This window comes from Hemiscyllium ocellatum, chromosome 16 (assembly GCF_020745735.1).
Source record: "Hemiscyllium ocellatum isolate sHemOce1 chromosome 16, sHemOce1.pat.X.cur, whole genome shotgun sequence".
Classification (NCBI taxonomy): Eukaryota; Metazoa; Chordata; class Chondrichthyes; order Orectolobiformes; family Hemiscylliidae; genus Hemiscyllium; species Hemiscyllium ocellatum.
Genome location: NC_083416.1, coordinates 29,828,594 through 29,851,567, shown reverse-complemented (window position 1 = coordinate 29,851,567; position 22,974 = coordinate 29,828,594). Strand labels below are relative to the sequence as shown.

Below are 22,974 nucleotides of genomic sequence, written 5' to 3'. Positions count from 1 at the left end.
CCAGGAGGTTTTGGATTCAAAACTTTGAGGTTGTTCAAACTGAAACAGTTCAGACCATTAAAAATGCCAGTGGACTTTGAAAGGAATCACAAACAAAAGGTCCACAATTTGAGAAAAAGAAACTTAGGGAAGCAGTTAAATAAAGAATTTTTCTTGAAAACTGAAATAGGAGTAACGTTCTCTGGAATTGACTCTCTCTATTGGATGGTGTTGGGAAACAGGGTGAGACTTTGTTTTGGTATTTTATTAAGATATTTCTAACTGTCTTTTATATTGAAGCTTTTTTTGTTTAATAAATTGTTCTATGACTAAAGAATGCTTGCAGCCTTGAGTAAATATATTTCAGTGACCGACTACCATGTTAATCAACTGCAACAAAATGTATGGTCTTTCATTCTGGCACCTGACTCATCTCATGTTACCACCATCCCATGGTATCATAACATAGTGATGAGAATTGGCCCTTTTTTATTTCTGTTTTGGACACACAAGATGACATTGCCTGTACTCAAATGTCAAACAGATTGTCTTTAAGATTCCTTTTAGCTCTAGTGGATGAAACAGAATGCACCTCCATAGCAGTTATAGTTGGTAATTTGAAAGATCGTCTTGTTCAAGGAAGAGCTTTCAGTTTTACAATGATCGCTGTTGAAATTAATTCGCAATTTAAACCAATTCATGTCATTTACAGAGATGAATTGACTTTACAGCATCAAATGCCTTTCAGATACAGTATTAAGCAATATGGCAATTGCTGGAGATTGCAATTCAGTTTGAATCACGCAAGCTATTTAATGCCCGAATGTTTGTTGGGAAGCAAGACATATATCAGACAGCTCCAGTTGTATGGGAGTTGGAGCCTTTAGTGAAACACAGACTCACAAGTAGTGCTTTTATATTACTCTTTCACTCTCAAAGGGACAGCTTTAAACTGCAAACTCCTATTACTTAAAGCACCATTCTGGGTGTAGATATTTGTGAACATTATTTTTGAATTGATCTAAAATATTAATAAATACACAAAATGAACTGAAAAAGACTGAAAACACTTCAAAGATTAGTCAGTACCTGTGAGGGAAATTAAAATGCAAATGAAAATTTTAGGATCATAGCCTTCTATCGAACTGAAAATGATGAGATCACAGCATCAGAGAAGTATTAGGCACAGAAATAGGCCATTTTGCACATTGTGCCTATTCCGGTTCTGCCCCAGTGGACAGGTTTGTTAACAACGTTAGCAGTGGAAAAGAAATAAAATCAATCACTTTCAGTTGTTAACAGATGATTGAAGCAAACTACTAATCATGTACTAGCAATGAAATTTAAGCAAAAAAATAAAGGCTTGCTTTTTTTATGACAGTTGCTGTGGTCATGTAAAAAGATGAAAAAAAATTTAAATAAATGAAGAATGTGTGAATGCGAATTGATTTGTTTTGAGAAGGTGGTTTTGTATGGTTTACTGCAAATAAGAGCCATAATTTTAACACCAGAGGCAGCAATCCTGTACCAGCTCCAAGCCATGGCTTTTTTTATTTTGTTCCATTTCCTTGACCTTGTTTCACACCTATTGCAGAAAATATGAAATCTAATGTAAAATAGTCAACTACTTTCAGTATAATTTGAAATCCAGACTTCTGGAATCCAGCAACATCTATTCATAGCAGTGACAGTAGGAAAAGGACTCTATGTAGAATCCAAAATGAAGAACTCTCCTCCGGAAATCAATAACAAATACATTACTGACAATAAAAAAAATGATAGAGCAAAATTTCCCAATTAGGGATGCAAAGTAAATAAGTAAAACATAAATGTTTAAGCCTAAAGATAATAATATTTTCTTGCCTTGTTGCTACATGTTGCTGTCACAAACTATTTCAAGCGATTTGGCGTGCACCGGTTTCTACATTACTATTAGTCCCCCACATGCATTATTAAATCAGCAGGAAGGAAGTGCATGGCAACTAACATTGTTCCATTACTGCTGTGATGATTGCTTCTTATTTTAAAGTTTTCCTACAGTAATAGTATGGTAAATGTGAAAGGAAGTTACCAATTTTCATTTCTGTCAAAAGGACCAATCTTAACTACATGAGATTTGAAACACTAACAATGGATATTTTGAAAGATTTAGATCAAAATCCATTGAAAGGCTCCTGAATAGAACAAGTGACTAGAAATGAATTAGAAAAGTAAATGTGGTTCATGGTTAGCTTTGAATTGAATTGAATTGGGCTGGTGTCCACCGTCTTTTTCTTATTTTTTAATTGCCTAAAAATGTTTCTTTATGAAAAAGATAACTCAAATGGTTTTGTTATTATGAAATGTAAAATGAAAGAATTGGATGGCTTATTCTTCAGTAAAGAATAAAGGTTTTTTTGTAGATTTATCTGTATTATGTTCATATCACATGATATTGAAAAGTAAATTATGTATAATCCAATGTTTCCATAGGTAGTATAAAGTTCAATGAGTATAGGAGGTGAAAAGTGCCAGCACATTTGACATCAATGTCATGTAACATCAACAGGGATCAAGAAAACATCCTTCATTCAGTTGGTTTATTTTGCTTTGAACCATGGATATCAAAACTGATTCCATGATCAGTGATATTCTGGAACCCAAAATCAATGGTTCAGGTGACTGTTCTTGGTTTTCCTCTCAAGTGTAATCTAAGTCTCTTAGAAAACAAGCAAATTGATATTTTTATAAAAAAAGGTGAAGCCTTTATATAATCTAGGTAGGCATCAGACAATGCAACAAATCAGTTGCAAGTTAAGGCTGCCCTTACAGATCATTATTATCATCATTTCTATTTGTCATTGAGTATTCCAACATTTGCACTGATTTCCAACCCCCTTTCCTAATGTTTACAAAGTTATGATGATATATTCCGTACATTCAAACAGTGTTCATTTTAAAAGGGACTCACAGTTTTCTTGCTAGAAGTAGAACATAGTTCAATGCAAGAACCAGCCCTTTGATTTGGCATTTCAGCGCCGATCATGGTGCCATTCTAAACTAATCCCATCTGCCTGCGTATAGTCTACTTTTTGCAATTCTCTGCCTGTTCTGAGTCTGCTTAATTGCTTCTTAAACATTGCTATCATATCTGCTGCTACCACCTCCCCTGGCAGTGCATTACAGGCACCTACCACCCTCTACAAAACTAAATGCCTCACACGTCTTCTTTAAACTTTCTCCCTCTCAACTTAAACCTATGCCCACTAGTTTTGGACACCCTCACCCTCGAGAAAAGACCTTGTCTATTTACCCTAGCCATGCCCCTCATGATGTATAAGCCTCTGTAAAGTCCCCCCTCAGCCTTTGATGCCGCAGGAAAAATCGCCCCAGTCTATTCAACCTCTCCCTATAGCTCAAACCCTCTAACCTTGGCAACATGCTTGTAAAGTTTTTCTGAACTCTTTCAATTTCATAGCATCCTTCCTATAGCAGGGAGATCAGAATTGCATGCAGTGTTCCAAAAGTGACCTAACCAATGCCCTGAACAACCACATGACCTTCCACCTCTTGTACTCAATGCACTGACCAATAAAAGCAAGCATATAAAAACTGAAAGAATTGCAGATGCTGTAAATCAGAAACTAAAACAGAAGTTGCTGGTAAAGCTGAGCAGGTTTGGCAACATCTGTGAAGAGAAATCAGAGTTAACATTTCGGGTCCAGTGACCTTTCCTCAGAACTGTCCCAGTTCTGAGGAAGGGTCATCAAACTTGAAACAATGTATCATGCCATTTTCTGTATACTTTCCCCTTGCATTTGACCTTCAAAATGCATCATTTCACAAGTGTGGATTAAACTCCATCTGCCATTTCTTCATGCAATCTTCCAATTGATCTATAACTTCCTGCATCCTTTGACAACCTTCCTCACTGTACACAACGCCAAGAATTTTCATGCCACCTCCAAACTTACTAATCTGATCACCGATATTTTTATCAAAACCATTTATGTAGATACTACAAACAACAGATGCCGCCAGTCAGAAAAAACACACCTCCACAACTACCCCATATCTTCTATGACCAAGCTAATTTTAAATCCAATGTACCAATTCACCATGGAACACATATGACTTGATCTCTGGACTGGCTGACCATGAAGGACATGTCAAATGCTTTAGAAAAGTCCATATAGACAACATCCACTGCCCTTGCCTCATCAATCATCTTTGTCACTTCTTTGAAAAACTCAATCAAATTTGTGAAACAAGACCTCTCCCACACACAGCCATGCTGACTATCCTAATAAGTCCATTCTTTTCCAAATACAAAGAAATCCTGTTCCTAAGAATCCTTTCCAATAATTTCCCTATCACTATTTAGAAGGCTCACCAGCCTATAATTTCTTGGGTTATCCCTGTTGCCCTTCTTGAAGAAAGGAACAACATTGGCTATCCTCCAGTCTTCTAGGACTTTACCTGTGGCTAAAAAAGATACAAAGATCTCTGTCAAGGCGCCAGCAATCTTCTCTGTTGCCTTCCTCAGTATCCTGGAAGAGATCCCATCAGGTTCTAGGGACCTAGCTACCTCAGGGAAGCTAATTGTTTCAGTACCATTTACTGTCCAGGGTTAGCCCATTACAGGGTATAAGTTAATTGAAGATAAATAGATTTTTCACATTTACTGCTTTATATCTTTCATTTGATTTTTTTTAGATTAGATTACTTACAGTGTGGAAACAGGCCCTTTGGCCCAACAAGTCCACACCGACTCGCCGAAGCGCAACCACCCATACCCCTACATTTACCCCTTTACCTAACACTACGGGCAATTTATCCTGGCCAATTCACCTAACCTGCACATCTTTGGACTGTGGGAGGAAACCGGAGCACCCGGAGGAAACCCACGCAGACACGGGGAGAATGTGCAAACTCCACGCAGTCGGTTGCCTGAGTCAGGAATTGAACCCAGGTCTCTGGCGCTATGAGGCAGCAGTGCTAACCACTGTGCCACCGTGCCACCCGAAATTTTATTACTACATTTTATTTTAATGTAGAATGCATTTGTTGGGAAATTTGTTTACACAGCAGCCCCTTCAAATCTCTGAAGGTTCCACTGAGCAACTATTTCTGACATGCATTCTCTGTGATTAAACTCATCATAATTACACTGTTCGGCCAAATTGTTGCTTGGTCACACACAAATGAACATTGCTGGGAAAAAATGGTCATTCAGTTGAAGGGCAGATGAAAGGTTGTCAGATTTCAAAGGCATCAATTTATATTACTTGGAAAAAAAGGCTGTTAGTTGATTGACAAGGGGACTGTGGTCAAAGCACAGCCTTTGCAGTAGCACTAGGGAATAATTCTCCCCCCTTTCCGCTTAGCTATAGTTTAACATTCCAAAAAGGCAAGTCAACTCTGAGCCATATCCGGGTTGGAATGCACAATGGAACAGTTGTCCCTGTTTGAAGAGGACAGGACCCTGTCTATGAACATAAGCAGCTTCTAGTAAGGGAAAAGGGGCCCACATTACAAGTTGGTTAAATTGACTGCTAGTGTAGATCCTAGCTTGGGGATATTCGGGAATTGATGTCCCATATGTTATACTCTTGCTGTCATGTTGTTCTTAATCATTTCAGGAATCACTTCCTTTCTGGATTTTTATCTCTCTCAAAAGCCTCTTAATAGATTAACATTAAAAGTGCTAAAATAACTAGTTGCATAGGAAAGTGTAGTAGCTCATATCAAACCTCTTGACATGATAAAAGAATTGGTCATATGATTGTGGCAAAATTGCTTCCCATCAGCGAAAATGGAACACCAAAAATAGAAGCCATCAGGTTAAAACACAAGTCACCTCTCCAATATGCCCACAAAGCTGAGATTTCCAAACATAAAATCTCTCATAAAACTAAACTGTAAAGCATTGTGCACCAAGTACAATATCTCCATTAAGTGAGACTTCTATGCATACAATTCCTCAAACACAAAATGTGAAATACCATACATTGCTCCCTTTAATTATTTTCCCTTCTCTCTCCATTTCATCTCTATGTTCCATTTCCTTTCTCTCTACTTTTCCATTCAAAATCTTCCCTTTTGCCTGTCTTCTTATGTACCCTTTCCCTTTCTAATTGTCCATGGTTATATTTGCTGTAGGAACATAGGAGCAGGAGTAGGCCATTCAATCCCCCAGACCTGTTCCATTCTAGATCATAGCTGATGACCTGCCTCAATGCCCTATGCCACTGCTATCCCCCATTTCAAATTAGAAACCAGAAATCTATCAGTATCCATCTTGAGCTTACTTAATGATTGAACTTCCACAGCCTTCTGGTATAAAGAATTCCAAACATTTACCACCCTTTGAGTGAAGACATTCTTCATCATCTTAGGCCTATGTGTCTTGTCTTGTATTCTGAGAGTCCATCACCTAGATGTATCAAAGTCAAGGGAAACATGGATTCTGAACTTACTGTGTCTGTCCCTCTAAGAATTTTATAAGTTTCGATGAGATAACTGCTTATTCTTCTAAACACAGAATGCAAGCACAGTCTCTTCAATTTCTCCTTATAGGACAGCCCCACCATGCCAAGAAACAGTATGATGTTCCTATGGCAAGTATGTTCTTTCTTAGGCAAAGGAACCAAAAATTGCAATTGCACTCCATTATACAATGATCAGTATAACTGGAGAAAAATTTCTTTGCTTCTGTGTCCAAATCACCTTGGAATAAAAGCTGGTATACTATTTGTCTTCTGAATTGCATAATGCAGTGTAAAGGCATGAGTGATATCTTCATTCCTGAGGATTCAAGAGTTGCTAATGTTTTGTAGTACCACTTCAAAAAAAGAGAGAGTGGTACTTCAGGAACATACAAGCCAGCACATTAGTGATGAAGCAGCTTTTGGAAAGCTTTACTGAAGGCAAAATAATGTTTCATTTGGAAAGGCATAATTTAATCAAGGACTGCCATCATGGATTTGTTAAAGAAAAAATGATGTTTGATTACATTAATTCTTTGAAGTAATGAAGAAATTGTCGAAGGTGACACATTTGTTGTGGCATCTGTGGAGTTTGGGATGGCATTAAAATATCTCAAATGAGAGGTTTTGTCAAAAAAATGAAAGCCCATAGAATTAAAAGGAATTGGCTCAGTGACAGGAAGCGTAATTGATTTGCTTGATTGTCACGGGTATCAAAGTACAGTGAAAAGCTTTGTTTCCAAACAGTACAGGCAGATCATAGTAAGCAAGGATGTACAGATCAAAAAGACTTGAGCAGAGGGGCACAGGTTACATTGCACAGAGCGTGCATTAGGCAAGATGTTAGCAAGCTCAGCATTATTTTAGGCTAGTGAGTGCATTCCTCAGTCTAATAATGACTGGGAAGAAGTTTAATAATAGATGCTTGTTTTTCAGACTGAGAAATAGTATATTTTGATATTTCCCAAAGACCAGTTTTGGGTCAATTACTCATTTTAATTCTTTTGTAATTGACTTAGGATGTAGGGAGCAACACTATAAAGTTTGCAGATGATGCAAAATTTGGCAAATGACTAGATAGCTGTGAGAATAGTTACCAATTTCAGAATGACAATACAATACAGTGGAATGGGCAGACACTTAGCAGGTGGAATTCAAAGTGAGGAATTGTACAATTTGGAAGAATTAATGTAGAAAGATGATGTATACAGGGAGAACTATCCATTTGGACACGGAACTAGCTCAAAGGTAGAAGACAGAGGGTGGTGGTGGAGGGTTGCTTTTCAGACTGGAGGGCTGTGACCAGTGGAGTGCCACAAGAATCGGTGCTGGGTCCTCTACTTTTGGTCATTTACATAAATGATTTGGATGGGAGCATAAGAGGAACAGTTAGTAAATTTGCAGATGACACCAAAATTGGAGGTGTAGTGGAGAGTAAAGAGGGTTACCTCAGATTACAACAGGATTTTGACCAGATGGGCCAATGGGCTGAGAAGTCGCAGGTGGAGTTCAATTCAGATAAATGCGAGGAGCTGCATTTTGGGAAAGCAAATCTTAGCAGGACTTATACACTTAATGGTAAGGGAGTGTTGCTGAACAAAGAGACCTTGGAGTGCAGGTTCATAGCTCCTTGAAAGTGGAGTCACAGGGAGAGAGGATAGTGAAGAAGGTGTTTGGTATGCTTTCTTTTATTGATCAGAATACTGAGTACAGAAGTTAGGATGTCATATTGCAGCTGTACAGGACATTGGTTAGGCCACTGTTGAAATTTTGCATGCAATTCTGGTCTCCTTCCTACCGGAAAGATGTTGTGAAACCTGAAAGAGTTCAGAAAACATTTACAAGGATGTTGCCAGGGTTGAAGGATTTGAGCTACAAGGAGAGGCTGAACAGGCTGGGGCTGTTTTCCCTGGAGCATTGGAGGCTGAGGGGTGACCTTATAGAGGTTTACAAAATTATGAGGGGCATGGATAAGGTAAATAGACAAAGTTTTTTCCCTGGGGTCGGGGAGTCCAGAACTAGAGGGTATAGGTTTAGGGTGAGAGGGGAGAGATATAAAAGGGACCTTAGGAGCAACTGTTTCACACACAGGGTGGTACGTATATGGAATGAGCTGCCAGAGGAAGTGGTGGAGACTGGTACAATTGCAACATTTAAGAGGCATTTGGATGGGTATATGAATAGGAAGGGTTTGAAGGGATATGGGCTGGGTGCTGGCAGGTGGGACTAGATTGGGTTGGGATATCTGGTCGGCATGGATGGGTTGGGACCGAAGGGTCTGTTTCCGTGCTGTACATCTCTATGACTCTATGTATTAAAATATAACATATGAATATGTAAATGAGCTTGATGTCTGTCTATATAAATTTTGGTAAGTTAAACTGATAAGGCGGCATAGTGACTTTGTGGTTAGCACTGCTGCCTCGCATTGCCAGGGACTTGGGTTTGATTCCATCCCTGGGGAACTGTCTGTGTGGAGTTTGCACATTTTCCCTGTATCTGCATGGAATTCCTGCAGGTGTTCCAGTTTCCTCCTATGATCCAAAGATGTGCAAGTCAGGTGGATTGGGGTATGCTGTACTGTCCAGGGATGTGAAGGCTTGGTGAGTGGAAAGGGTTGGGTCTGGATGGGATGGTCTTTGGATGGTCAGTGTGGACTCGATGGGCCAGATGGCCTGCTTCCACACTATAGGGATTCTATGATTCAAGAAAGCATAATGTTTACTTTGGTTTATGAATAAAGGAAGGTATATTACTAGTATTCAATTTTGTCTGACTGAACTTTTTTTTTGATGGCCAGTTTATACAGCATGTTTTATTTGGGGTTTATTTGGGGGAGGTTACCTTTTGCACATGAATGTAAATGAGACGCATGGAGGACTGGAATTTCCAATGCAAGTGTACCTACCAACAGCTAGTGGTGGCAGAGAGGGGTTTGGTAGAAAACAAAAACAGCAGAAGTTAAAGGGAACACAACAACAAAGTTATCCTGGCTAACAAGATTGTTTCTATGAGAGATGGGATGGAATTGATGGGAGGAATGAGGAAGGCAAAAGCAGAATGTGACACTTTCAAAGGAAGAATGACATGTGAGAGCATTAGCATGGGAAGAGTAGAATGGCATGAGAGGGGTGGGTCAAGTGATGGAATTGGTTCAGTGTGGTAAAAATAAGGGGGCAATTATTTGATACAATCTATTATTTGGCAGATTTCTTTTGCTAAAAGATTCATGATGAGTTAATGAAACAGTTACTTTTTTCAAAAAACTTAAGTTAGTTTTAAAAAAATGCTTGGAATTTAATTTTATAAATGAAGATGTTGTCTATATTTTGTATTGTTCCTACTCTGTCTAACTCAATGGACATGCCGCCACACAAAAATATGTGATCTGCCTGTATTGCTCGCAAGACAAAGCTTTTCACTTTGCCTTGGTACACGTGATAATAAATTCAATTCAATTCATCTTGTTGACAACTCCAATTGTGCTTGGAGGGGAACTTGCAGGTGGTGGTGTTCCCATATATCTGCTGCCCCTGTTCTCCTAGATGGAAGTGGTCACAGACTTGGAAGTTGCTGTCCAAGTTGCTATATGCTGTCAGTGTTGGATTGACTCCTTGGTGTGCATACATTAAGATGTCTCCCTCTGTGGAAAGGAACAGTCATAATGTTGCCCTGATATTTGAGTCTGATGCAAAGACTTTGTCACGCCGTGAGATTGGTAGTTAAGTATTCTTGTAGATGCAGAAATTATTACAGGCAGATGCTGAGGAAAAAGGGCATTCACTTCTCAATTAATATTGAGTTCGTCAGATGTAAACCTGCCAAAAACTTTTCCAATATAATAAAACAAAGAACTGTGGAGGCTAGAGATCTGCAACAAAAAACTTGAAATGGTGGAGAAAATCAATAACGCAGAGTTAACATTTCATTTCAGTGAAATATTTTCATATTTAAACTTTCATATTTTATGATAAACTAATGACAAAACTAGATTTTTAACATTTTTTTCTTATACTCCTACACTTGTTTTTAAACATGAACAACTTTGTCACTTTTACCTGAATGATAAGTTTTCATTTTTGTTGAAATCTTTGATAGAAATATAACTCAAAACCTTTCATTTAAAAAAGTATGGTTTTAATAGAGATACTAGTTTGACTGTAACTTTTTTGTAGATCTCTATTAGTCGAATGCAAAAGTGACAACAACCTTGCTAAAATTTTATAAATTTTTAGGTAAGAGACGTTGGAAATATTATCTTTGGGCTGAAAAACGTTCAGTGGAACAGACAGAGTGTTTCAAAATAATTGTGTTTTTATAGCATCAATAGAGAATTAACTGATTATTAAATACGTTGTTAATGGTCCAATTCACCCCATTTGTATTCATTTTAGCAAACAAGCTAGACATTTGTGAAAATTCAAATTGTGTAAATCCTGGTGAATTCAGCTTGCCACAGGCTGTGAAAATTCTCCACAGCACCAAACATGCACCACCCATTCCATGGAGATCGAGATCCGGCATTTGCCATCCTCTCACAACCATCACACCACCTCTCCAATACATTTGCAGGACACTGAGGAAGCACAGATGTGCATTTCAGGGCAGGTCAGGCACCAGCATTAAAATGCTGCATGCATGGACAGATACCAAGTTCATGGGTCAGATTGCACCTCTGGGCTGATTCCTTGGCCTGTTAGCACTCTCTTACTTAGCACCTACCTGCATGCCCATATCATCCATGCTATGTGAGCCAGAACCAGAGGATGTCAGTGCTGCTGTACTTGGGTTTTTTTCAGTTGAGATAGACAGGTAAGCTGAAAATGTGTTGCTGGAAAAGTGCAGCAGGTCAGGCAGCATCCAAGGAACAGGAGAATTGATGTTTCGGGCATGAGCCCTTCTTCAGGAATGAGGAAAGTGTGCCAAGCAGGCTAAGATAAAAGGTAGGGAGGAGGGACATGGGGAAGGGGCATTGGAAATGCGATAGGTGGAAGGAGGTTAAGGTGAGGGTGATAGACCGGCGTGGGGGTGGGGGCGGAGAGGTCAGGAAGAAGATTGCAGGTTAGGAAGGTGGTGCTGAGTTCGAGGGTTGGAACTGAGACAAGGTGGGAGGAGGGGAAATGAGGAAACTGGAGAAATCTGAGTTCATCCCTTGTGGTTGGAGGGTTCCTAGGTAGAAGATGAGATGCTCTTCCTCCAGCCGTCATGTTGCTATGGTCTGGAGATGGAGGAGTCCAAGGACCTGCATGTCCTTGGTGGAATGGGAGGGGGAGTTGAAGTATTAAGCCATGGGGTGGTTGGGTTGGTTGGTCCGGGTGTCCCAGAGATGTTCACTGAAACATTCCACAAGTAGGCGGCCTGTCTTGCGGAACATTTCAGACTACTGAGACCCCTCGGAATCCTAGTAGCACACAAACCCACCAAGACTCTCAAACAAAAACTAACAAACTTAAAAGACCAAGTACAACCCAAGGACAAAGCTAACTTCATCTACAAAATTCCATGCAAGGACTGCCACAAACACTATGTAGGACAAACAGGAAGAAAGTTAGCCACCAGTATACATGAACACCAGCTAGCCACAAAAAGACACAACCCCCTCTCCTTCATAGCCCTACACACAGATGAAAAAAAACACCATTTCGACTGGGACAACACATCTGTCCTGGGACAGGCTAAGCAAAGACATGTCAGAGAATTCCTAGAGGCCAGGCACTCCAACCACAATGCCATAAACAAGCACATAGATCTAGATGCCATCTATCAACCCCTCAGAAAACAAACAGGAAGTGGCATCACCACAATCCCCAGGAACCCCATCCAGGAGAAAGATATAAATAGAAAGCAGAAGACAACAGCTTCGCTTCACTTGGAGATCGCCACTGATGATGTTACCTAGCCAGGTAATGAAACGTCTGGATATCAAACCTACAGCTCAGCGAGCAAACCTACACCCTTCAACACTGAATTTATACTGGAGATTGACTTCCAACATCTGCAGTCAGTACTGAGTCGATAAAATGTGGAGTTAGAAAAACCCAGCAGGTCAGACAGCATCGGAAGAGCGGGAAAGCCGATGTTTCAACTCAGGACCTTTCATCAGAAGCCAACCTGACCCAAAACATCAACTTCCCTGCACCTCCAATGCTGTCTGACCTGCTGTGTTTGTCCAGCTCCACATTTTATTGACTCTGAATTTGCACTGGCTCACTGGTATTGCTCTCACTTTTCAATTCAGCAGGTTGCGGGTTCAAGTTCAGGGAGTTGAGCACAAATTCTAGGCTGACGTTTGAATTCTTGTCCTGCATTGTATTGAATGTGCTGTTTCTTCTGTGAGATGTTAAGCAGTCTGCCCTCTCAGGTTGGCTTTGCTTTTTGAAGAAAGGAAGGGTAATTTTCACTGGTGTCCTGGCTCATATTTATCCTCAACTGACTCCTAAAAGACTGGTTGCATTGTTGTTGTGGGAGGTGCTTTTTTTTTTAAACAAATTGGCCGTAGCATTTTCTTCAGTAATAATTACAGGCTAACTATTAAAAGTATTTTGATAACTATGAAATATTTTGGAATTCCTGAGCTGCTGGAAGGTATTACATAAGTAAGAGTCTTTATTTTCCATGCTTCTAACATCTGATGCATTTGTTATAAGATAAAGGAATCTTAGTTATAGGATTGAAGAACTTAAACTATTCTTGTGGTTTTATTCTTTAATCTGCAGCATTGCCCCCATCACAGTGCCCCATTGTAGCCCATATGTGCCCTTTAGAGTTTTGTCACAGTTAGTATATTTGACACTCTCACTTGAAAAACAAACTCATTGACACTCTCTAAAGTGATTCTTTTTTTCCCTTTTATGGGATTAAAAAAAGGACCTAATCATAAAGCTGCTTGTTCCATGAATGATTGATAGTGTTCTCCTTCATGTTGTACTTTTTATTTTTATCGACAAGGAATGACAGAATATGTGCTATTACCTTAAATGGCAGTCTCTGTTTGGTGTTGTACTGCTTTGACAAAGTACACAACCAGAATATTCATATTGGTAAAGGTTTATTACTGTGAAATAAATCCTTCATCATACTGCCCAAGAGATTCATCTGAGTTTGATTAGACGTCATCAAAATTGACTAGGTGATATGTCACTGCAAAAGAAACAAACCAGCCCTTACTGTCTGTTTTGTTAAGGAACAACAAAATGAGGATGCACTAAAAATGTTCCTTATTGCTGCTTAGAGTTAGATTTGATACCTTATTTACAATTTCTGTAAGATGTATTATCTATTTAAGAATGAGGGAAAAAAAATTTTGTCAATATATTGACATACTATGAGGCAAACTTTTAACCTGTATTCCAAAAAAGTCATTTTCCCACATTTTACATCTTGTGATTACAGCATGCATATTTTCTTCCACCGGTGCTCTTTCCCTCAACCTATTTTTAATCATTAAATGCAATGCACACAGATGATCTGTTCAGAGATTTCTGTCTCAGCCACTCTGAAAATAACCTAGCAGAAGTACATGAAACTGGTACAGGCTGGCTCTTCCTGATCTTTACTTGTGAGGAAGCTCTTTCTCAAGTTTCAATGGTGTAGACTTTCAACTTGTTGCCCAAGTGTGAAGTTGTATTTTCAGATCAGTTACCCATCAATTCCAGTCACTAAGGCTGAACCACATGAAGGCATTACCGCCAGTGGTGGACAATATAATTTGGAGTTGCGTTAGAGAGCAGGGTTAATAGAATGAAAAGTTCTTACTGCACTATTCAACTGGAAGAAGGTTATGAAGCCCTGAGGGCATGAAGAGAAAATGAGAAGATGAAAGGCTGTGTTTAGGCTTCCATTCCAACTAGCCAAATCATGAAATTAGCATCAGTTCACATTAAGGTAGGATTTTGAATTTAATGAAATGCTCAGTAAACCTCTGTCATTTCAAGATTTGATATTGGAAATGTTGATGTTATTCCCTTCAAAATGAAACGAAAAATAATGTTGAAATCTCAGCCATTAAAATCTTAAGATGTCACTTATTAAGATTAACTGCTGTAGTTGTGAAAATAGCCATGTGTTCATTAATATATCAGAAAACATAAATGTTACTGGATATCACCATGACACCGATAACAGCTAGGGATATATTGCATCAACAAAAGATTCATGTGTTTCCATGTTTGGTTATATTAAAGAATGTGCAAAGCGAATATTATTTTTTTTCCTGAACTGATGATCTTCATCTGGTGTCATGATAGACCTGAATACACTCAGTGCTGCCTTTTATAAGTGAAAGGGGTTTTGTCAACATCTATAAGTTACTGTTTGCAGGGTTTTTTTATGTATCTGGTTTCCAAAGCTTTTGAACAGACCAGAAAATAAAGTGAAAGGAACTTGTGCCTTTCTCCAACAATGAAAAAGATGGAAAATAACTAAGTTCAAAAATAGTGTTGCAGCTCCAGTTGTTTCCTCAAGTAAACAAAACTCTTTGATTTTGCAAGATGTAATTTGTACTCTTTTGGCAAAGAATTAGCAGTCACAGCACAGGAAGAATGCAACTGAGAGTGATGCTTACAAATTGGAAGATGTTTAATGTGCTTTTGTAACATGGGTTGAGATGAGACTTTGGGGACAGTTTGTCCAGTAGGGAGTCCTGCCAATGGAGAGAGGATATCGGAAATTTGGACAGGTATTATGAACAATTTTCCAACAATTAATTTAAGACTTCACACTGAGACTATAAAACTGCTATGCTTTGCTCATTTTAAAAACAGTCCAAATCATATTAGATTTAATAATTATAGAATATACATTAGCATCTTGACTCATATCCAGACACTTATATCACAGTAAGAGCTCCACATGTTTGCTGTGGATTCTGACATGTATTAAAACTTGAAAGTCAAACCACATGAACCTTTGGAATGAGGCTTAATATTAAGTGTTTGGGCCCCCGACTGATCGTTTGGAGAGTTGTTTTTCATATTACACAAAGGTTTGACACCACTTATTGGATTAGAAAGGTTTTGAGGTCATAAAGGATTCTTACTCTCTCCATTCACTATAAAATCTTTTGAGCCAAACAGTTGAAAATGTATTTTTATTGTGGTAAATTGGCTGAAGAAATAGACTTATTCTTCACTCAAATTGGCTTCCTGAAAATTATATTTTATTCACTTACTACTTATCTTCTGTCCACTTTTATTTTCCTAAAGATGTTAATTCTTTGCTGATGGACATTTGCACGTCACTTTTCATATAAGAGAGCTAGTGTCAGCAGATTATTTAATCAGGGATTGAAGGCATTATCATAGCTAAACCCAGAGCCCATATGCCTGCCCTCCTCACAGTGATTTCCTTAACACTCGTCAAAGGAGGGAACCCCATCTAATTTTATTCTCTATCTATTCTGTCTCGACTCTTACAATAATGCACGTCTCTACCAAAATCACCTTTCAACCTAGGCTTTAAGGATAAAATTCCTCATTGATTTTTTAATGCCTACACCAACTAGTCTTTGGCAACATAATGCCTTAAAAATCCTCCCTATAAAATCTGATCAGTTTGAACAAATGCCAAATACTTATGAAGATGCTGGATATCAAATCTAACTCTAACCATTCTCACTTAACATTTGCTTATATACCTAGCACAGTGCTGAAGGAATTGTTGAGAACTAGTCAGTTCTTTAATATTTTATAGATTCCATAGAGACATTTAGTTTGCTTGAAAAGTGTTCCATAACTAAGTCTGCATCCTTTTCTCACATCGCTGGTCAATTATAGTTCTGGAATGAAATTAGAAAACAAGTGTATGAAAATTAATTTTTGACAATTGCTATAAACAGAGTTAAAATTTGAAGTTATTTGCAATGGAATAATTTACCTTAATGTTACAGATACAATTTAAAGGGATTACTGATAATCCTTATTTATTTTATACTAATCCACAATACTATTTTTTTCCTGTACACTTCATTAGATAGATTGTAATTTATTCCATGGCCATGATATTATTTAGTCCTGTTTCATCAAAGCATGGCCAAGTAAATTTCATGATTAAAATGAAGAATGTATATTGTGGATTTATTCCAAAAGGAAACAGGATATTCTTCAATGATCATTTTATAATCAGTTTTTAATCGATAATGCAATCAATTTCACTCTCCGAGAACTAACTGCATTCTTCTTGAAACATAAAAGGTCATGTATTTCTCACCAGGTTAAACAAGCCTGCTGGCAGTTCTGTTACAATTTCAATTTACATTTGAATAGGGTGAGTGAAAGATTAACTGTTCTGTGCCAGAAGTTAACAACAAATAATCTCACATAATTGCATCAACTAATCTGTGTGGAATTATACTGAGATGGTCAGCACTTAGAAATTAGGTTTTGTTTCCAAGGGTATGGACAGTTGTAGAGGTGTTATATTTGGTGATAAAATGTGAAGATAAGTTAATTCTTTGGGTCAAAGTCAAATATGAAGAAGTTTCTAGATATTTTGTAATCAACCTGTTCAGAGATGTTATTTAGCATCCCAGAAGTAGGTGGCTTCTTTGCTCAGAGGTAGGGACACTATCGCTGTGTCACAAGAGCCCAAATATCAAGTTTATAAAGCTGTTATATTACTGGCATTGTTTCTTTAATCTAAGTTAAAGTGATGGAATGATGAGACTGTGTGACCTCCTCTGCATTTGCCTGACGACAGGCTTGCGTGGTTTGTTTGTTTGTTTGTTACTACAATAAAGGGTGGCACAGTATGTTTTATTGGGAGGAAAATGCAAAACATTCACTCCTGTAGGTAGACAATGGCGAGACAGTGTATGCTGCCTGTGAATGAACTGGCGGTCTCCATGTGACAGAGGGAGATGTTGAGAATGTCAGGTTTTATTAATGATTATACGCCATATGATTTATTTAATAAGCGAGAATGCAGTCCAGAGAATAGCTAATAAATATTTCTACTGGATACAAGGTCCAAGTGAGTAATGTTGCTGTGGGAATGTACTTTGGGAAACAAAGATCTTTGGGAAGGCTGCTGTAGTATGCAGGTTATAGCATAGCCTCGGATAATCCTCAAACTCAGTTGTAAGTCAGCCTGAAAGAATCAAGAGAGCAGGGAGGGAGAGGCAGTCAATCCCATGCCTGAATCAGAGGAAATGCTGACTTTGTTCTTCACCATATAGTCTACAGCTTATGCTCAGATTGAAGAGATCAAATTCATGAATGAAGCTGGAAGTTTCACCTGGTTGTGGCTAGAGTGAAGACTCTCCAGGGTTACCCTTGCAGTGGAAGTCACTGCTGGAATTAGAGGTTTACCAGCTGGAATAGGAAAAAAAGCAAGTATTTCGTCACAAGTGGAGAATAGCCTTGAACTTGTTTCAGAAGATTGACATGTCAACTAAGGGGCAGAGTAAAGTATAATTTGGCAGAAAAATCTTAGTTATGTTAGAAGTGACCTAGGGGACCTTTTCTGTCATTTTAAGTATAAATTAGCACTAAATAGGAGTTCTGTTTATGATAGGACAAGTCTTGAAGTGTGAAATCTTATCATGTGATACTTTTGGCCACTGAAAATTCAAATAGATTTTATAAAAGTCATCAGTCTCTAAGCAGATCATAACAGTGCTCAATACTCTATACCCTTCTCATTGCACATTATATAACCAGTTTATACTTATACGGGAATCAGTGGAAGGAAATATTCTGCAGAGATGATGCAAAGTGAGATGGAGCAACAAATATATGCAGACTTGCAACATTTACAATGATTATGCTATGAACAAATAAATAAGGAACTCATGGGCAGTTGTCATTGAAAGAAATTACTGGTAAAGTAGTCAAATACAGAGCACTCCTTGTGATAATTAGTTCAATAAGCAGCTGAATTGTTGATTCCTGTTATAATTTACTCTTCAAAGTTACCCCAGATTTTTTTAGACAGGGTAGCTCCTGATGAGGCCACGTGAAGTGATTCCATTCCCAATGGAAAATGAATTGCTTCCATCTTGTTCTTGTTTTGTTACAAAATGGTGATGCTTCCACAGGTAGTTAACTTTACACAATCAAGCAACTTGAGGGATTTGATATAGAAACAATTAAATCCACTTGTTTGACTTCCTCCTCCATTATAAGAACATGTAGTTGGATGGCCATAGCAAACTCACTGGTAAGTGTCCTATCATGGAAGGATGGGAAAAGAGGGATATTTATAAGTGATCCCGCTGAAGGGCAACTTGCAGAGCACTTTCCTGATTGTAAGTTAAGAAAATGTTTTTTTTCTAATTCCTTCAGTCAAGGCTGATGTAACAGATAATCCAAAGCCTAAGAACATAATCCCTCTTTGCTTTGTGAACCATGAAGGTAACTTGTCCCTTACTTGTACAAACTGGTGTTAATAACATTCTGGTGGAAATGGTGGAATCTCCTTATTGACTTGTCTTTTATACGCATGTGCTGTTCAAGGGCTAGATGCATCTCTGATAGCACCCAGTTTGACAGGACCTTGTGTGTTTTGAAACTGACGTAAGTTTGGCAATACCTGATTCTGATTCTTTATGCCAGATGATAGAGCTTTCACGAACCTCACCGAGCACCATCCCACAAAAAATACTTTAGTTCAGTATTTCTATCTATCCAGTATCAACTGGGATTTTTTTTTCCACAATCAGCAGCAGCTCTTTGGGGTTTTTTTTTCAGTCTATGCCTAGATAACATGGACAAAATAGCTGAATTCAGCGGTGAAGTGAGAGTGACAGCCCTTGACATCAAAGTTGTATCAACCCAGTGTAGCATCAGGAGCTCTGGAAAATCATTGGGTATTGGTAGTGGGTTGGGGGAGGGCGGGGGATGTTGCTGGAGGTCTGTGATGGTTAGAGTTAAGCCTGACAGATAGGAAGATGGTCGAAGTTGTTGGAGGTCAGTTGTCTCAGCTCCAGGACATCTCTGCAGGAGTTTGCCTGGGTATCATCTTCAGCCCAACTATCTTCAGCTGCTTCATCGATGACCTTCCATCCATCATAAGGTCAGAAGTGGGGCTATCACCGATGATTGCACAATATTCACTGTCCAAATACGACAAGATCTGAACAATATCCAGGCTTCGGTTAACAAGGAGCAAGTAACATTTGCGCCACACAAATGCCAGGCTATGACCATCACCAACAAGAGACAATCTAACCACCATCCCTTGACATTCAACAATGTTAACATCACTGAATCCCCACTATCAGCATCCAGGGAGTTGTCATTGATCAGAAACTCAACTGGACTCACCCCATAAACACAGTGGCTACAAGAGCAGGTCAGAGGCTAGGAGTACTGCAGCAGGTAATTCACTTCCTGACTTCTGAAAGCCTGTCCGCTATCAACAAGGCACATGTCAGGAGTGTGATGGAATACTCCCCACTTGCCTAGATGAGTGCAGGCCCAACAACACTTAAGAAGCTTGACACCATCCACAACAAAATAGGCTGTTCGATTGGCATTATATCCACAAGCAGCCACTCTCTCCACCACTGAAATTCAGTAGCAACAGTGTGTACTACCTACAAAATGGTCTGCAGAAATTCACCAAAGATCCTCAGACAGCACCTTCCAAACTCATCTAGAAGGACAGGGGCAGCAGATATAAGGGAACACCACCACCTTCAAGTTCCCCTTCAAGCATTCACCATCTTGACTTGAAAATTTATCACGGTTCCTTCACTGTTGCTGCAGTGTGTGTCTATCTACAGCACATGAACTGCAGTAGTTCAAGAAAGCAGCTCACAACCACCACCTCAAGGGCAAATGGAGACAGGCAATAAATACTAGCCAACCAGTGACACCCACAAAATGAATAATTGTCAAAAAAGAGCAAATTTCAGCCATACACCAAAAGGATCACTGACCCTGGTTCATCACGAAAGCTCTCACGTCTTCATGCTAATGATTATTTTTAAGGACAAAATCAAAATGATCAACGTGTTTGCTATTTCTGAGCACTTGCACAGAAAAAATAAGCTTAAATATCCTTCAGTTTCTATTATTGTATACAGTATAGTTAAATGTAAACCAACAGCAGTGATGAATTTGAAGGGAGATTAATACATTAATGCATTATATTCATTTTGACTTGTTTCCAAATAAGTAAAAGTGGCACACACTTGCTCCCATTCTATATTGCTTCGTCTTTGTTTAACAGTATTTGTCATTGATCTACTGTAGTTCTCAAGTTCAAAAAACATTCATTATGAACGTGTTTTAATGGCTTGGAGTTGGGAACAAAATCAGGGATATTGTTCCATTAATTTAGCTGTTTCGATGCTGTGCTGCCAAATGAATGTGAGTGCAGCAAGGAAAGGAAGCAGAAGGTTCTAAAGATATAATAACAACACCCAGAGTTTACAGGAAGGGCCATCTGTGAGCTGCATCCTGACTGACAATCTGAAATTAAACAGTTTGAAACAGTAGACAGACCCTATCCAAAGGGTTCCATTCACATCTTGGTTGACAGCATGGGCCATTATACGAGTTTTGTAATCTTTAAAACACAACTTTTATGGTTTAAGCAGAGCAGAGACTGAAATAATAAGTATTTTAAGTCAACCTTGGTGGAATTGAATTAACTTTATAAACTCCATTTTGAAGACCCACTTCATTATCTTAATTTCCTCATCCCTGTGAATTCAGGTAGGAACATATATTTCGCTACAACCTCATGGTGTTTGTCAAGGGAAATGGCTCTTTGATGCAGGACACATTTCTCTTTAAAAGTGACTATGTAACCATTATTATTATTCCAAAATGCAATAATAAATTTTAATACATGAGAATGTGTCAAGCTGAGGAAGTTACTAACACTGCTTTCTTTTAAGTGCCATAAACTCTCAAGTTAGATGAGAGTTTTGGTCAAGGTAAAGCCAACAAATCTCTTAATAGATTTTAGTAATAAAACATTCGTTCACCAACTATGAAAAAAAGTTCAGAAAGAAAGAAAATGTAAAATGATTCCCAACAAAAATTATATGTTTTCCCTTTTCTCCCTCCATCCATTAAGACATTTCCAAGGTTACGGTGCTAAACAACACCTAATGTCTTGCATGAGTGATATTAATCACTTCTGTGCACGATCAGCTATTTAACAGAAAATAATATAATTGTGAGTAGCAAGACGAATAGCTAAGACCAATTCTGTCCAAATACAATATCTGAATAAAATAATTTCTGATGAATAATCAAATCATATTCAAAACGTTAACTCTGTTTCTGTTCTGCAGATGCTGCTAGACATCTCTAGCATTCTCTGTTTGTTTGGCAGAGAAGGCAGGAACATGAGCCTATGTGCTGGCCTCTATGTTCTCATTAGTTTTTCTTTACAGAAACACACAGTGCTTATCATGCTTCTTTGGTCAACAAATCCCTCTTTCATTCTGCTTCTAGATATAGATGAGAACAGGTGATCCTGGGTAGCACGGTGGCACAGTGGTTAGCACTGCTGCCTCACAGCGCCAGAGACCTGGGTTCAATTCCCGCCTCGGGCAACTGTCTGTGTGGAGTTTGCACATTCTCCCCATGTCTGCGTGGGTTTCCTCCGGGTGCTCCGGTTTCCTCCCACAGTTCAAAGATGTGCAGGTTAGGTGAATTGGCCATGCTAAACTGTCCATAGTGTTAGGTGAAGGGGTAAATGTAGGTTCTGGATGGGTTGCTCTTCGGAAGGTCTGTGTGGACTTGTTGGGCCGAAGGGCCTGTTTCCACAGTGTAAGTAATCTAATCCTCACCTGATCACCACTTGATTACATCTAAACTTATCAATAATTAAATGCATTTTTAAATTAGAAGCCAGGATAGTAATTGGGATGAAGAATTCTGGTGGACTTTTGGACTGATTAGTCAGTGCAAATTTAAATTTGAGCATCCCAACTGTTCAAATTGGCAAATTTTTGTTGTTCCTCCTTAGCATCCCAACAGGTTTCAACATGGTCTATCTTACATCCTCTTCCACTAGCGTTACTTGATTCATGGGACGACACTTATTAGATTACATTTCAACAATGGCTTTTCTTTTTGCTAATCCATTAATTCAACACAAAGCAGTGGATTTATCTAGTCTGCTCTTCTTTCTCATCCACAAGCTGTGTCTAAACTCTGTCATACATGGAAAGCAAGTTAGCTTCTGTGGTCTGAATTTTCACCAGGTGGATTCGAAATGGGAAAAGGTTTTGGATCAAAATCCACTTTCAATAGAAAGTGAATTAATGCTCAGATTTTCTCAGGTAAGATTCATTTAGAAATTGACTTATTGCCCACTTCGATCCAGTGGTAGCAGCAAACAGCAATAGGTCAGATAAAATGTGCCTCTCATTTAGATTGCTCCGTGTGGCCATCACGGAGACTGCTGTTTGTCCTGAGGGAACGATATGCAGTTCCACAACACCACAGTAAAGTAAGATAGTACTGGGGAAAAAGAAGCCAAACATTGGGCAGGTTAAACTTTCACTTTATCAGTGCAGTACTGGATTTAATGTTGACATTGGAATGGAGAGGACAGAAGTCCACTT

The 22,974-nt window shown here is 38.7% G+C and overlaps 1 protein-coding gene across 1 annotated transcript in view; it reads left to right on the top strand.

Annotated features, from left to right (window-relative positions):
• Window positions 1-22,974, top strand: part of afap1l1a (actin filament associated protein 1-like 1a) — a 216,360-nt gene that overhangs the window by 59,415 nt on the left and 133,971 nt on the right. The gene's annotated exons all lie outside the window — the stretch shown is intronic.